The 16,790-nt window shown below is 40.0% G+C and overlaps 1 non-coding gene and 1 pseudogene across 1 annotated transcript; both read left to right on the forward strand.

The window, feature by feature from the left end:
* The first annotated feature begins 1,960 nt into the window (after positions 1 to 1,960).
* On the forward strand, positions 1,961 to 2,968 carry LOC142448893 (serine/threonine-protein phosphatase 2A catalytic subunit beta isoform-like; annotated as a pseudogene).
* Positions 2,969 to 16,153: 13,185 nt separating this feature from the next.
* Positions 16,154 to 16,273, forward strand: LOC142449668 (small nucleolar RNA SNORA61). The gene has a single exon (XR_012784793.1). It is a non-coding gene; the product is annotated as a small nucleolar RNA SNORA61 (small nucleolar RNA).
* Positions 16,274 to 16,790: the final 517 nt, after the last annotated feature.

The following is a 16,790-nucleotide window of genomic DNA, read 5'->3' on the forward strand; positions in this document are numbered from 1 at the left end:
GTAATTCAATTGAGATCTTTCAATGCCCAAAATTCAAGGTAGAAACAGGAAGAGGAGTGATGACTCCCTGCGGAGATGGGAAGAGAGGGGAGGAAAGGGGGAAGGGAACTGATAGCAATGGTGACTGCATAAGCCCACTTGAAGGGAATGAACATCAGAATTTTAGGTGATTGGATAAATGCGATGGTGGAAGTTATGGCAAAAAAAATCAATAATAATATATAATGAGGGATCATGGGGGTGGTGGTGGTGAGGAGATTCAAGGAGTTCAAGAGGAAGAAAAATATTGAAAATAATGATGGCAGAAATAGTACAATTATGCTTGGTCTAATGGAAATATGGATTGTAATAATATCTGTAAAATGTTTTTTAAGAATTTTAATGTTTGGGCAGTATATTATTCATTCATCTATCCATTGTCACAATTTTATCGTTTTCAATAGATGCATGTCTTTTTTGAATTATGGTTTTCTTTTAATGTTTTGTATTGATTAAAAAATCCAGGAATATATTATATAATTCTAGTGAAAGTAGGAAATTTTGACTCATCTTTATTAAAATATAATATTTAGTAATGCTAATTTGATGTCAAGAATTACCAGACAGTATAAGAAACTATTCTTTTTCTATGATTTCTCAAGCATTTTTTAAAACAATGACTAAATGTTATACAACTGTCTTTTAAAATTCTAGGAAGTTTTCTTCATTTATGCTGTTAATGTCTTTTAACAGACTATAATATGGGCCTTTCTGGGTCAAATAATCAATCATTTTTGACTGTGGTGTTCTCTATTAGTTCAAATGTGCAATTAGACCGCTAGATGGTAGTGTACCCCCATTTTTGTTTCACTGGCATTGCTAACACAGATCAAAATTTTAAACTATAATATGAGCCTTAAACTGTTGTCCTGACATCAATTTTATATTAAATGTTTCCAAGTTAGAATATGCTTTTTGAAAACTCTTTCTTTTACTGTTCATTTGTTTAATTGGGCTATAATGAAAGTCAGCGTAGCAAACGTCATCAGGTTTAAATATAAAATTCAACATGTTTTAAAGGAATATAATCTGTGATGACCACTACAGATAAAATATAGAATATTTATATAATACCAGAGTATCTCCCATAATTCTTTTTAGCTAGTTCTTTCCCCTCACTACCAGCCTCTGAAAGCCACTGATTTACTTTTGTTGCCATAGGTAGATTTTTTTCCCAAGAATTTTATGGACATGGAATCACATTATTCACATGTGATCTTTTGCATCTGACTTTTTTCACCTAATATAATGCTTTTTAAGATTCATCCATTTTGTTGTTTGATTTAGTAATTTTAGCCATTAATTTTCATTGTCTACCTCTTTTTTTAATGCTCAGACTATCTTAAACTAAACAAAAATATCAAGCCTTGCATTTCAATATTTAGAGATTCTTGGAAGAAAGTATTGAACAATACAGGAAGCATCCCTGGAAGAAGACACAGAGTCACTGTACCAAAAAGAACTAGTCAGCAATCAACCATTTCAAGAGGTAAGATTTGATCAAGCACCAATCGTATCGAAGGAAGAAGTCAAAGCTGCAAAATCAAAACTCCAGGAATTGATGGAATACCAAGTGAAATGTTTCAACAAGTTCAAGCACTGGAAGGACTCGCTTTTCTATGCCAAGAAATTTGGAAGACAACTACTTGGTCATTTCACTGGACAAGATTCAATCTGTACCCATCCAAAAGAAAGATGACTAAAAGAAACACTCAAATTACAGAACAATACCATTGATGCCACATGCAAGTAAAATTTTATTAAAGATCCCCCAACAGGCGAGCGAGAGCCGGGGCCGTGAGTAGCGGCCGCCGAGCCCGCAGAGGCCTTGCCGCGCACCCTACACCTCCCCGCACCCCTCACCAACTCGAGGCGCCCGGGGTGGGAGTGGGAGGGTGGGGGGCGAAACACGGACGCAGACATGGACGACAAAGCATTCACCAAGGAGCTACACCAGTGAGTCGAGCAGCCGAACGAGTGTAAGCAGCTGAACGAGAACCGAGTGCGGACGCTGTGCGAAAAGGCTAAGGAAATGTTAACAAAAGCATCAAATGTGCAAGAGGTCCGCTGCCCTGTGACCGTTTGTGGAGATGTCCATGGTCAGTTCCATGACCTTATGGGACTCTTCAGAATCGGTGGGAAGTCACCAGATACACTGTCTGTTCATGGGCGACTGACTACGTGGACAGAGGAGACCGTGACTCTTCTGGTGGCATTAGAGGTGCGTTATCCAGAACGCATTCCAATATTAAGAGGAAACCACGAAAGTCGACAAATTACTCAAGTGTATGGCTTTTATGATGAATGTCTAGGAAAATATGGAAATGCTAATGTTTGCAAATATTTTACAGATCTGTTTGATTGTCTTCCACTCACAGCTTTAGTAGATGGACAGATATTCTGCCTCCATGGGGGCCTCTCTCCACCTATAGATCCACTGGATCATATAAGAGCCCTGGATAGACTACAGGAAGTTCCACATGAGGGTCCAATGTGTGATCTACTATGGTCAGATCCAGATGATCGTTGGGTGGGGTATTTCTCCACGTGGTGCTGGCTACACATTTGGACAAGACATTTCTGAAACGTTTAACCATGCCAATGGTCCCACACTGGTTTCCCGTGCTCACCAGCTCGTGATGGAGGGATATAATTGGTGTCATGATAGGAATGTGGTTACCATTTTCCATGCACCCAATTATTGTTATCGCTGTGGAAACCAGGCTGCTATCATGGAACTAGATGACATTTTAAGAGTCTCATGCTCTACCGACTGAGCTAGCCGGAGGACCTAGATGACATTTTAAAATATTCCTTCCTTCAGTTTGACCCAGCACCTCGTTGTGGAGAGCCTCACGTGACTCGGCGTACCCCTGACTACTTCCTGTAACTTCTCCAGGGAAAACTGTCCTTCGTAAGTGGAAATATACTTGGCTTGCAAAAATATATATTCAAAATAAGAGAAGCGACATAATCTGTGTGTTTCTGTAACAAATTGGGATCTGTGTTGGCATTAAAACCACATCATGGACCAAATGGTGCCATCCTGATGACTATGTAGCACAATTTAAACTGACACTCAGTATAGCACTCTGTCTTAGATCAGTCACTCTGCAGTTGGCCTGCTGCATTTGTAGTGACTGTTTTCTGCTGGACTGTTCAGACAAGAAGGTAACTAGTTCTGTCATCTCCTTTTGCACTTAGTTGAGATTTTATTACAGTGTTTAACTGGCATGGATTAATAAAGTTGGAGTTTTATTTTAAGGAAAATTCACAAGCTAACTTCCACTTAACCTATGACCCTTTATTTTATTGAAATGCATGATTAACTGAAGAATCTTCTTGGGAGTATGTTGTCATAACATTTAAAGAGACTTCCCTTCATTTAAACTAGATTACTTTTATGTTGACCTGCATATTTCTGTATATTTGTCATGTCGGTGCTTGCATCCTATTTGGTGTACTGAGCAAATAAACTCTCCATTTTAAATAAAAACATCTTACTGTGGTATGCATTAAATGGAAAGCTTATTATTGAAATTTAAGATAAAGGCTCTGTACCTATTTTAGGCGGTTAGTGTTGGAATAATTAAAAGTATGAATTGTATACTACAACAATATAGAAACTTTTTTCATTGGAATAAATTGTTCTGGGAACATAAAAAAAATCCCCCAACGATGGTTGAGTTAGTTAATTGACAAAGAGCTGCCAGAGGTTCCGGCTGAATTCAGAAGAGCATGTGGAGCTGGGGATATCATTGTTGATATCAGATGGATAGTGACTCAAAGTAGAGAATGCCAGAAGGATGTTTACATGTGTTTCGTTGACTGTGCAAAGGCATTTGACTGTGTGGATCATAGCAAACTATTAATAGCCTGGAGAAGAAGGGGGATTCTAAGACACCTCCTGTGCTCATACATGAATCAGGAGGCTGTGAGAACAGAACCAAGAGATGCTGCATGGTTTAAAATCAGGAGAGGTGTGTGTTTGGGTTGTATCATCTCACCATACTTATTCAATCTGTATGCTGAGCAAATCATCAGAGAAGACATTTTATATGACAAAGAACGTGGCATCAGGATTGGAGAAAGGTTTCTTTACAACCTGTGATATACAAATGGTGCAACCTTGCTTGCTGCACGTGTGGAGGTCTTCAGTATGGATTATGAGTCAGTGTAAAGAAGACCAAAATCTACACAACTAAACCAATAGGTAGCATCATAAATAATGGAGAAAAGATGGACGTTGTCAATTATTTTGTTTTGCTTGGATCCATAATCAATGTTCATGGAAGCAATATTCAAGAAATCAAGAGAAGTCTTGCATAGGGTAGTGAATCTTCTACACAAGAGCTCTTTAAAATGTGGGGAAGCAAGGATGTTCCTTTGAGGACTAAGTTGCACCTGACCCAAGTTAAGATCGTATCAATTGACTCATATACATTTGAAAGTTAGACATTAAATAAGGAAGGAAGAAGAATTGCTGCATTTGTGTTACAATGCTTGTGAAGAATATTGAATGTGCTATAGACAGTCACAGTACTTGTCGATCCGTTTATTGTACTGTGGTGGTTGCTGTGTTGCTGGAAGTCAAGTCACTGGTATTTCACATGCCAGCAAGGTCACTCAAATTGAACAGGTGTCAGCAGAGCTTCCAGACCCAGAAAGATCACAGAGTAGGACTTGGCTCCCCACTTCGGAGGAAGGAGCCACTGAAAGCCTTCTACATAGATTGAAAGCATTGTCAGGTACTAAAGAATGGGAGCAGAACATTGTCAGAGACAGTGTCTAAGGATGGACTCCTCAGGTCTGAGGGCACCTGAAGCATGACTGAGGAGGAGCTGTTTTCTCAGAGTGAAGTCAACCATGGAGCTGAGTCTGGAAAAGCCTGTGGGAGAGGAGCCTTCAGAATTCTCATTAGCTAAGGAGGCGTCACTCAAGGTCAGGAGAAACAGCTGCAAAAAATCTGCTCATGATTGGAACTTGAAATGTGTGAAGGGCGAATTTAGGACAACTGAAAGTCATCAAAAATTCAATGGAATACATAAAGATCAACATCCTATTATTATTGGCTATTTTGGGTCAGAAAATCATTTGATTTACTATTCCTTGAATGCCACAGTCAAGAGGAATGGCCTAGCATTCCTTGTCAAAATGGATATTGCAAAATCAATCATGAATGTGATGGAATTTTGCACAGCCAACGACTTGTTCATAGCAAAAGAACCGGTTCAAATGTTCACACAACAACACAAAAACGACTATACACATGGACATCCCCAGATGGAATACACAAAAATCAAACCGACTGCATCTGTGGGAAGTGACACTTGCGAAGCTCCTTATCAGTAGCTAGAACCAGACCAAAGGCTGACTGGAGAACAGTCCATCAATTGCTCACAAGGAAGGTCAAGGTAAAGCAAAAAAAAATTAAACAAGTCCACAAGAGCCAAAATATGACCTTGAGTCTATCCTACCTAAACTTCAAGAACATCTCAAGAACAGATTTGAGGCTTTTTTAACACTAATGACAGGAGACCTGATAAGCTGTGGGAGGATATTAAGACCATTTTTCATTAAGAAAGCAAAAGATCATTAAAAGGACAGGAAAGAAAAGTTCAAATGAATGTCAGATGAGGCCGAAGCTTGCTCTTAAGAATAGAGTAGGTAAAGCAAATGAAAGAAAGGACGAAGTCAAAGAGATGATAGAAACTTTCAAAGAGCAGCTCAAGAAGGCAAAGTCAAATATTATAGTGAAATGTGCAAGGCCCTAGAATTAGTTCATGCTCAGCATATCTGAAACTGAAAGAACTAAAAAAAAATGCAACCCTCGAGTTGCAATCTTGAAAGATTCTATGGGCAAAATATTGAATGATGCAGAAAGCATAAAGAGAAGATGTAATTTCAAGATGGAATACAGAGTCACTGTACCAAAAAGAACTAGTCAACATCTCCCCATTTCAGGAGATAGCATATGAGCAAGAGCCAATGATGTTGTAGGAAGAAAATCAAGCTGCAATGAATATATTAGGCAAAAACAAGGTGCCAGAAATTTATGGAATACCAATTAAAATGCTTCAACAAACTGATGAGGCGCTGGATGCACTCACTCATCTATGCCAAGAAGTATGAAAGACAGGTAGTTGGCCAACTGACTCAAAAAGATCCCTATTTGTACCCATTTCAAAGAATAGGGACCCAACAGAAGCTTAAACTATAGAGCAATACAATTGATATCACATGCAAGTGAAATGTTGCTGAAGATCATCAAAGGCTGCAGCAGGACCTTAACAGGGAGCTGCTCTAGACTTCCAGGGCAGATTCCGAAGAGGAGGTAGATCAAGGTATCATTTCTGATGTCAGATGGATCTTGACTCAAAGCAAAGAAAACCAGAAAAAATATTTGCCTGTGCTTTATTTACTATGAAAAGGCATTTGACTGTGTGGACCATAATAAACAATGAATAGCCATGAGGAACAAAATGGAATTCCAGAACACTTCATTGTGCTCTTGTGGAACCTGTACGGGGATCAAGAGGCAGTTGTGCAAACAGAACAAGGGCATAGTTTAAAATCCGGAAAGGTGTGCATCAGAGTTGCATCCTCTCACCATACTTCTTCAATCTGTATGCTGAGCAAATCACTAGAGAAGCTGAATTATATGATGAAGAATGTCGCATCAGAGTTGGAGGTAGTCTTATGAACAACTTGTGATATGCAGATGACACAACCTTGCATGCTGTAGTAAGGAGGACTTGATGCACCTGCTGCTGAAGATCAAGAATTGCAGCTTTCAGTATGGATTATGACTTGATGTAAAGATCAAAATCCTCACAGGTGGACCAAGAGGTAACATCAGATTAAATGGAGAAAAGGTTGAAGTTGTTAAGGATTTTATGTTACTTGGATCCACAATGAATACTCATGGAAACAGCAGTCGAGAGATCAAAAGATGTGTTTCATTAGGTAAATCTACTGCACAAGATTTCTTGAGACTATGGAAAAGCAAGGATGTTACTTTAAAGACTAAGGTGTACCTGACCCTAACAGTACTAGCTAATCCAGCCAGCCAAACTGAGTCCTCTAAGAAACTTTGTCCCTCAACTTATCCCCAGGAGCCAATGACTCCCAGAGACAACAAGGCACCAACCAGCCTGATTCTAGTTCCAGGAACAGAGGAAACCCTTCATCCTGCATTCTGCCCCTGCAGAAAGTGGCATGAGGTGATGAGAATGTCATGGGGAAGCACACCCCCCTAGCAAGGTAGACTTGAAATATTGCCAAGAAAATGGACAGTTTTTCTAATAATCCTGGATGATTCACTGAAGAATTTCTGCATACAGTGCCTATTTTTATTTGATATAGGTGGACCTCATGGTTGCAATGTTGCAGCACTGATCAGCAAGAATTCCCAGCTGATCATATACACGCCACAAATGCAAACGCAGTTGCTAGAGCTACAACTTTCCCCGAACAGAATTCCTAATGGAACTCTTAGGAGGGTCAGGCAAGAGCAGAATGGAGAGCTGCCTGAGATTACATTCAGACCTGACTTATAGAAAAAAAATGAAAGATATTCGAATTAACCTGTGAATTATTCAAAATTAACTGAGGTGATCAAGGACAAGAATGAGAGCCCAGCAGTCTACAGATTTGAGACAAGTAAGAGACTGAACAACATAGAACCAGAGCTATCAGATGAGAAAGATGTTTTAAATACCCATTTTATTAATCAGTCCACTTTGAACATTCACAGGAAATTCCATTGTAAAGTTATAGGACCCCAAAATGACTCGTGAGTTCCTAGTGACTCACTGTACAGCAACTGAGCTTTGGAGGAGAAAAAGAAAGCACACCAGTCAAAATTAGAAAAACTTCTCTTATAGCCAATGTCCGCTTAAAGACTCCACAGCAGTGGCTCTGGACCTTCCCAATGCCGCGACCCTTTAATACAGTTCCTCATGTTGAGGTGACCACCCCCCATCTATAAAATTATTTTCATTGCTACTTCATAACTGTAATTGTGCTACTGTTACGAATCAGGCAACCCCTCTGAAAGGGTTGTTCAACCCCCAAAGGGGTCACAACCCACAGGTTGAGAAGTGCTGCTCCACAGCATGATGGCCCAACCAATCCCACATGACCCCAACCTTTGTGCTACTGTTATGAATCAGGCAACCCCTGTGAAAGGGTGGTTCAACCCCCAAAGGGGTCAGAACCCACAGGTTGAGAAGCGCTGCTCCACAGCATGATGGCCCAACCAATCCCACATGACCCCAACCTTAAGTAGTATGTGACAGCTGTGGGAAGCCAGGTCATAATATTAAGTGTCATAAAGGTCTTTTCTGAAACACAAAGATGTGAGGGAAGCTTCCCTTCACTTGTTTCACTGTGGGATTCCAACACACTGAGCTCTTGAGTGCCCAAGAGAATCTTGGTGGCAATGATTAAGCCTGTAGTGGTTACATAATCTATTGTCAATTTGAGACTTACGAGTGAAGGGGTGGAGTTTGGCCTGTCAAGTAGGTCATAGTCAATGAAGGCTCTGAGTGGGCATGGCCTTCTCCTGAGGTTTCTGGGAACTTCGGTATTCCTCCTTGTAGGAATACCAACTCACTCCTTGGGACACATTGAAGCTGACAAGATACATGGAACTATGTTAGTGCCCTGTGTTGGAGAAGCCACGTGGAGACCCCTGCTAGTGCTGAGATCTTACAATGTCACTGGACCCACAACACTTTCCACCCACTGGCCTGTGATCTTCCTGCATCGGTGTCATTGCATGTTTTTTGTGAATCTGAAGAGGGCTTTATAGATTGGTATCGGACATATGGGCTAATATAAGACTTATGGGCTTGATCGGGGCTGGGCTGGGGTGTTTTCTCAATATTCAATTGCTCCTGGATATAAAGCTCTTTCCTTTTTTTTTTGTAATTCAACATTTATTAGTACATTCCTCTTTTTATGCATCAACAAAACATATCTGAAAAAAATCAATATATGGACTTCCAAGAAATTTGGATGTATTTTAAAATATTAATTATATATAACAATTTTTATAATATGCATACATTATTTATGTTCTTTCCCACTATCCTTCCCAATAGAATAAAGGTAAGATTTACCATAAAGAGGATTCTTGTTAAACATTAAAAACTATAATACAAGTGGAATCTTTTTTATTAAGAACGTATAAACAGTTCCTAATCTCCCCGTAGTTTTTAGGAAATCATTATAGCTCACAGCTTCAATGAATAAGATTCTTTTTTAAAAAAAAAACATTTTATTAGGGACTCCTACAACTCTTATCACAATCCATACATACATCAATTGTGTAAAGCACATCTGTACAATCTTTGCCTTCATCATTTTCAAGGCATTTGCTCTCCATTTAAGCCCTTTGCATCGGGTCCTCTTTCCCCCCCCCCCTTAAAGCTCTTTCCTATACACATATAAGTGTCCATGAATTTGTTTCTCTAGTCTACCCAGACTAAAACAAAGCCCAAGCTCCCTAGCTTCATGAAGTAACGCTATTGACATCAAACTTATGGAACCATGGGCATGTGTAAATATTGCCAGTAAGCCCATTCATTTTTTGCTAGATACTTAAACTATATATTCAGTGCAAAAATCTTTTGGTGGCTTTTTAGCATCCTCCTTTCTCCATGTTGTTGGCATTAATGAGCTGCCAACTAAGAAGTTTTATACCCCACCTCTACCCTGCACTTGGGATGACTCTGTTCTCACATCAACTTTCAATTACTACTGGATCCCCCACTGTACTTTTGTTTAAGACAAAACTGGTTTTTTTTTTCTTCTTTTACATTTTATTAGGGACTCAAACAACTCTTACCACAATCCATACATATACATACATCAATTGTATAAAGCACATCCATACATTTCCTGCCCCAATCATTCTCAGGGCATTTGCTCTCCACTTAAGCCCCTTGCATCAGGTCCTCTTTTTTTCCCCCCCTCCCTCCCCATTCCCCCCTCCCTCATATGCCCTTGGTAATTTATACATTGTTATTTTGTCATATCTTGCCCTATCCTGAGTCTCCCTTCCCCCCTTCTCTGCTGTCCCTCTCCCAGGGAAGAGGTCACATGTGGATCCTTGTAATCAGTTCCCCTTTCCAACCCACTCACCCTCCACTCTCCCAGCATCGTCCCTCACACCCTTGGTCCTGAAGGTATCATCCACCCTGGATTCCCTGTACCTCCAACCCTCATATGTACCAGTGTACAGCCTCTGTCCTATCCAGCCCTGCAAGGTAGAATTCGGATCATGGTAGTTGGGGGGAGGAAGCATCCAGGATCTAGGGGAAAGCTGTGTTCTTCATCGATACTACCTCACACCCTAATTAACCCATCTCCTCTCCTAAACCCCTCTATGAGGGGATCTCCATTGGCCGACACTTGGGCAAAACTGGTTTTTAATCTGTAAACTATTACAATAGAAAAACCTGCATTTTTAAAATATTTTGTTTTATTGACATTGACATATAATTCACATATCATACAATAGTTTAAACATATGGAAAAGACTTGTGAAATAATCACTACAATCAGTTTTAGAACATTTTCTTCTTTCTTTTAATTGTTGTAATTAGTTCCCCATTACCCCTCAACTCCAAGAAACTATTAATCCAATTACTGTCTCTATAAATAACATATTCTGAATTTTACATAAAGAAAAACATACAATAACAACAAAAAACAAAATTAAAAGCAAAAATCCTGTCTTTTTTTTTTTTGGTAGGAAAAAATCCTGTCTTAATAACAAAATAAAGCATAGAAAATCTTGAGTTAAAAATACATATCTAGGGGGGATTGCTGCCCAATGGTTGCTATATAAAAAGCCCAAGAACATCCCCACAGCAACTACCAGAGAAGATCCACGAGAAGGGATATCCTGCACTTCCTGGCAGTGGGAATTCCAACATAACCCTAACTAGACCTAAATTTCTAAAAGTGAGAGAGCAGCAACACCTGCTGGCCGGCTCTGCTTTGCCGTTGACAAGCACTAGCTACTTCTATGAGCACCACTCCTCCCCAGCAGATGCAATTTTCCCTGGTCTCTGAGGCAACCCAGCTATTGAAGCCTTTTGCTGGCTGTCCTCTGCATGCTATACACATGAGCAGTGTGTTAGGCCAGGTCGACTGGAGAAACAAATCCATTGACACTCATATAGGTGTTAAGAGAGAGTTTTATATTAAGAAGTATATGTTCAATACCAGTCTGTGAGTCTGATACTAGTCCATAAGTGCCTCTTCAAACTCACACAGCCACATGCAAGGATACAGAAGGCAGGGAGATCACAGGTGGGTGGGTGCAGAGTTGGTTGGATGCAATTGCAGTGTCTCTGGCAGCTCTCTGAGACACTCAACAGCAAGCAGGTGAAGCTGAAGGCAGTTCCCAGGATCCTCCTCATGAGAAGGTCACAGCAGCCACGTGAGGTGCTACCAGGCTGTGACCTGATTAACAGGCTAGACTCCACCCCTTTTCTCTATCATCAAGTTGACACGAGATTATGTAAGTACCATGAGCAGTAAGCAGACTTAACTTTTCATGATTTTTGCCTTTCTCTTCCTTTCCTGCTTTTTTCTCCAGTGCCCTCCATCACCACCTTGCCCCAGGTTGCCTAACCTGCGAACATGTACACAGAATAACACTATCAAAGAGGAGGAATTCTCACTCACTAGGCAGTGTGATTTTTTGACAGTCTTTATACTTATGTTCTATTACAATACTCTCATATTTTTGGACTTCTTTCTAACTTCCCCTTCCAATGCCTTCTTCAAGTGTGGCTTCACCCTCCTGAGAATACCCATTCTCTCCAGGGAAGAAAAATTAAAACTGGAACCAAAACAAACAGAAATCCTTTAGATTCCTGAACACCAAACAAGGGCATCTTTCCCCTCTGAGTGAACTAACACAATCACATTTGTGTTGCCAAAGCAACAGAGACTAACACCATACCCAGGTCATACCTGAGCCTTTTGTCACTTTTGTCCCCTGTCTCTCTGCACATGGAAATATTATCTACTTCTGTGTTCTCTCTCTTTACCTTCATGAAATGTATTTCCACAGAAATTATTAATTCTGATTTACTCCTCTTAAAATTTTTTTCTAAAAAAATTTTTCTATTAGTTTTACAAATGGGTTGGCTTATGCAGACAAGCAGCTATTATTGCTATCATTGCTGTATTTTATTTTTGCTCTTCTTACCCTTTATTTACTCATAGCTTTTCTTTTTACTCTATTTGGCTACTGTATCATTTCCAGGTCAAATTAAACTTCTCTAATGTCACTAACCACGGCCAAATATCACTACACAACTCAGCAGCTCACACACCTCAAACAGCTGTACTACTGCTAACAAAACAGCAGGCGAGCAAAACAATCAACAAGAAAAATCACAATCTGAGCTGGAGGCACAGGGAACCCAGGGTGGATGATACCTTCAGGACCAGGGGTGTGAGGGGCAATGCTGGGAGAGTAGAGGGTGAGTGGGTTGGAAAGGGGGAACTGATTACAAGGATCCACATGTGTCCTCCTCCCAGGGAGATGGACGGCAGAGAAGGGGGGGAAGGGAGACTCCGGATAGGGCAAGATATGACAAAATAACAATCTGTGGATTATCAAGGGCTCATGAGGGAGTGGGGAGCAGGGAGGGAGGGGGAAAAATAAGAGGACTTGATGCGGAGGGCTTAAGTGGAGAGCAAATGCTTTGAGAGTGATTAGGGCAAAAATGTACGGATGTGCAGATGTGCTTTATACAATTGATGTATGTATATGTATGGATTGTGATAAGAGTTGTATGAGCCCCTAATAAAATGTTTTTTTTAAAAATCACAATCTAATAGCAATCAAACTCAATGGAATATTTTTTAAAGGTCATAAAATTAACAAATACAGAATTTGATGTGGGGTGTCCTCCTGAGAACAATAGGAGAAATTGAAAAACTAAAATATTTAAGTCAAAAGAATTCCCAGAAGAAAAACAATGAGATAACAGAATTTAGTAAAAGACCTGAAGAATAGAATGGAAGAAGAGGACAATCAGACTACAATCGACAGGAGAAGCAATCACAAAAAAAAAAAAAAAAGAAAACCTGAAAATTATATGGGACATTATCTACAGAAACAAACTACATCGTATCAAAACCTCAGAACAAGGAATAAAAAAAACCTCAGAGAAACAAATATGATAAACTATAGATGAAAATTTCCCAAACACCACAAAAGAGATGAAAATAACTCTTCAAGAAGCACAGAGAAGCTCAAATAGGATAAGTTAAGAAAAATAAGGACGAATGGGGAGGGAGGGGGGGGGGGGAGAAAAGAGGACCTGATGCAAGGGGCTTAAGTGGAGAGCAAATGCCTTGAGAATGATTGGGGCAGGGAATGTATGGATGTGCTTTATACAATTGATGTATGTATATGTATGGATTGTGGTAAGAGTTGTTTGAGTCCCTAATAAAATGTAAAAGAAGAAAAGAGAAAAAAAATGATTAGGGCAAAGACTGTACAGATGTGCTTTATACAATTGATGTATGTATATGTATGAACTGTGAAAAGAATTGTATCAGCCCCAATAAATTGTTAAAATAAAAAAATTTAAAAAAAAAAAAGAAAAATAAGGACATGTTATCGTCAAAGTGTCCAATAGCATGGAAAAGGAGAGAGTCCTGGGGGTAGCTAGATATAAAAGAAGTCACCTGCAACAGAAAACTCATATGGATAAGCAGGCAAAAAGACTATAAAATTCTGAAAGAAAAAAACGGCCAACCAAGAATCCTATATTCCGAAAAATTATCCCTGAAATATGAAGGAGAAATAAAAGTATTTCCAGACAAGGAAAAACTAAAGGAATTAATAAAAACAAGACTAGAATCACAAATAATATCAATCAGATCACTATGGACAGAGCATCTACAATATCAAATAAACCTGAGAGCCCTGGACAGGGTAACACAGCCCAGAGAGCAATATGAGGGAAGGAGCCACCAAAACAACACAGAAATAAAGGAGGAACAAAGACACCAATTGTGGAAGTTACAGAATTTCATGCCAACTTGAAGATATGTAAAAGGGTAGGGGTATTCAAACTATCAGTCAGGTCACGGCCTGGGAGTGCCTCCTTGTGGGTGTGGCCTCCTCATAAGGAGGGCCAGGGGAACCTCCTTTTCTCTCTCTCTCTGCTTTGACTCTCTTGCTTACTGGACCCTGAGAGCTACTGGGGCCATGTGATGTTTTCCACCGACTTTGGATCCACATGACTCTTCACTCACTGGCCTGTGATATTCCTGCATTCTGCATAGTTCAATAATTATGAACTATTATCAGACTTATGAATGTAGGTTGGACTAGGCTGGGATGTGTTCTTGATATATAATTACTTCTGGATAGAGAGCTCTTCCTTACACATATATGAGTATCACTGGATTTATTTCTATAGGAAAGGAAAAAGAAACCAAACAAAACACAGCAAAATGACAACAAATATGCCTGAGGAGAAAAACATGGCTGCCATGTAGACCTTCCTAGAGAACCCAACCAGTGTCAGCCAGAATCTCACGGGTAGGGTGAGCGTCCTCAGAAATCAGATGTGAGACGTGAACTCTGGGTGCTTCAAGATTTTAAAAAATTTTTTCTCTTTTGGTAAAAACAAGCAAGCAAACAAATAAAAACACCCTCCCTCCACCCCCGCCAACCCAGAAGTTGGCATACCACATAGCCTGGGCGGCTCCTTCTCCCCCAGTTTGGAAACCACTCATGTCAGGACTTACCTCCTCATGACCTCCCCTGATTAGAAGCGCTCCCTCACCTCAAGCCTCCATTTTACTGCCTATTACCCCCTAGGGCCCTTGCATGGGGGGTGAATAGCATGTCGTGGCACCGTGTGGCACCGAATCCCCACAGCTGTCCATATTTCTTGTGTGACATTCCCAGTAGGGGTGCCGTTCCTACACCAACAGATCAGCTCTCTGAGAGCAGGACAGCCGACTGCTGCAAAACCAAGGACCTTTTGCTGCAAACACTATCACATTGGTCTGTGCGTCTCCTAGATTATAGAGTGGTACAAATGACTCTGGTAGATGACTAGCTATGCTCTCCCCTCAAGCCCCACCCCCCTTTCTCAGTGAGACTTTTTCACATAAATAAACAAGTACTTCCAACCTCTTAAAACCCCCTTTCCAAATTTATTTTTTAAAATCACTCTTTTAACCAGAAACCACTCATGATTAATACTACCACTTAAATGCTGCTCTTACGCTCCTATCTCTATTCGTGTTACCCACCAACTCTCTTTATTTTCCTCATCTCCACACAATACAATTTCTAGCCCCCATCTGATCTGCCTCCTCTAACCTGAGAGTTACCTCCCACACATCCCCTGAAACAAAAAACCCAGAACCGTATAGACCATGTATAGCTGGACCACTATGCCACACAAAAAACAATCAACATCAGTAACCACAAAAAAATCAAGATAAACAAAAGTTAACAACTGAAGATTAGCCAAACCCAATAGAATACACAGAAGAAGAAGTCCTGGAATTAGCAGGAAGAGAATATAGGAGAATAATGTTTAGGACCATACAAGAAATCTGGGGATCGATCCCAAAAACCAAGGAAGAAATTGAGATACCAAAAACCTCACACTCAAAAGAAACCCAGAAGTTAAACAGCCAGGAGGAATGGTGATGTATTAATCATCACAAAGGATATTTCAAGATCTGTCTTCAAGTACAATGCTGTCTATGATAGGATTATAGCTATCCACATTCTATGATATACAATCAATACAACTATTATTTAAATGTATACACCAATCACCAACACCAGCGATGAAGTTGAAGAATTCTACCGATGTCTTCAGTCTGAAATTAATCAGATGTGCAATCGGGATGCATTGATAATTATTGGCTATTGGAATGAAAAAGTTTGAAACAAAAAGCGAGGAACAGTAGTTGGAAAATGTGGCCTTGGTGATAGAAATGAAGCCAGAGATCTCATGGTAGAATTTTGCAAGACCAACGACTTGTTCATAGCAAATTTTGCAAGACCAACGACTTGTTCATACATTAAAAAATTTTTTTGCATACCCTCCAGTTCCCTTTCCCATCGGATCAAAACACTGGTCTGGGTGGTCGTAAAAGGAGGAAAAGAAACATTGAAGCTGCCCCTCAGTGCTCTTGGAGCCCGGGCTGGTTTCAGACAGGGTCACACTAGTTATATTTGCTTTGGCTACACGCCAGGGCTGAGTAAATGAAGACAAGCCTAGGCAGCAGTAGCAGACTTCGGATGTATTTGTGGGAGGAGTCTCATGTCTAGCTTTCTTGTCCCTTGATAAATGGAAATTTAAAAAAAAAATTTTTTTGCAAATACCTTTTTTAACAACATAAAAGGTATGTTGCCGACTTCTGATGGACTACACAGAAATAAAATTGAATTCATCTGTGGCAAGCGATGCTGGAGAAGCTCAATATTAGCAGCTAAAACTGGACTAGGAGTTGACTGTGGAACACACAGTTAATTGTTCATATATAAGTTGAAGTTGAAGCTAAAGAAAATGCAAACAAGTCCATGAAAGATAACGATGACCTTGAGTCTATCGCATCTGAATTTCAAGGACATCTCAAGGACAGATTTGATGCACTGAGCACTAGTGTCAGCAGATTACATTCAAAACATCGTTAAAAAAATGAAGAAAGCAAACGATCATTAAAAAGACAGGAAA

Source organism: Tenrec ecaudatus, chromosome 5 (assembly GCF_050624435.1).
Source record: "Tenrec ecaudatus isolate mTenEca1 chromosome 5, mTenEca1.hap1, whole genome shotgun sequence".
Lineage (NCBI taxonomy): Eukaryota > Metazoa > Chordata > Mammalia > Afrosoricida > Tenrecidae > Tenrec > Tenrec ecaudatus.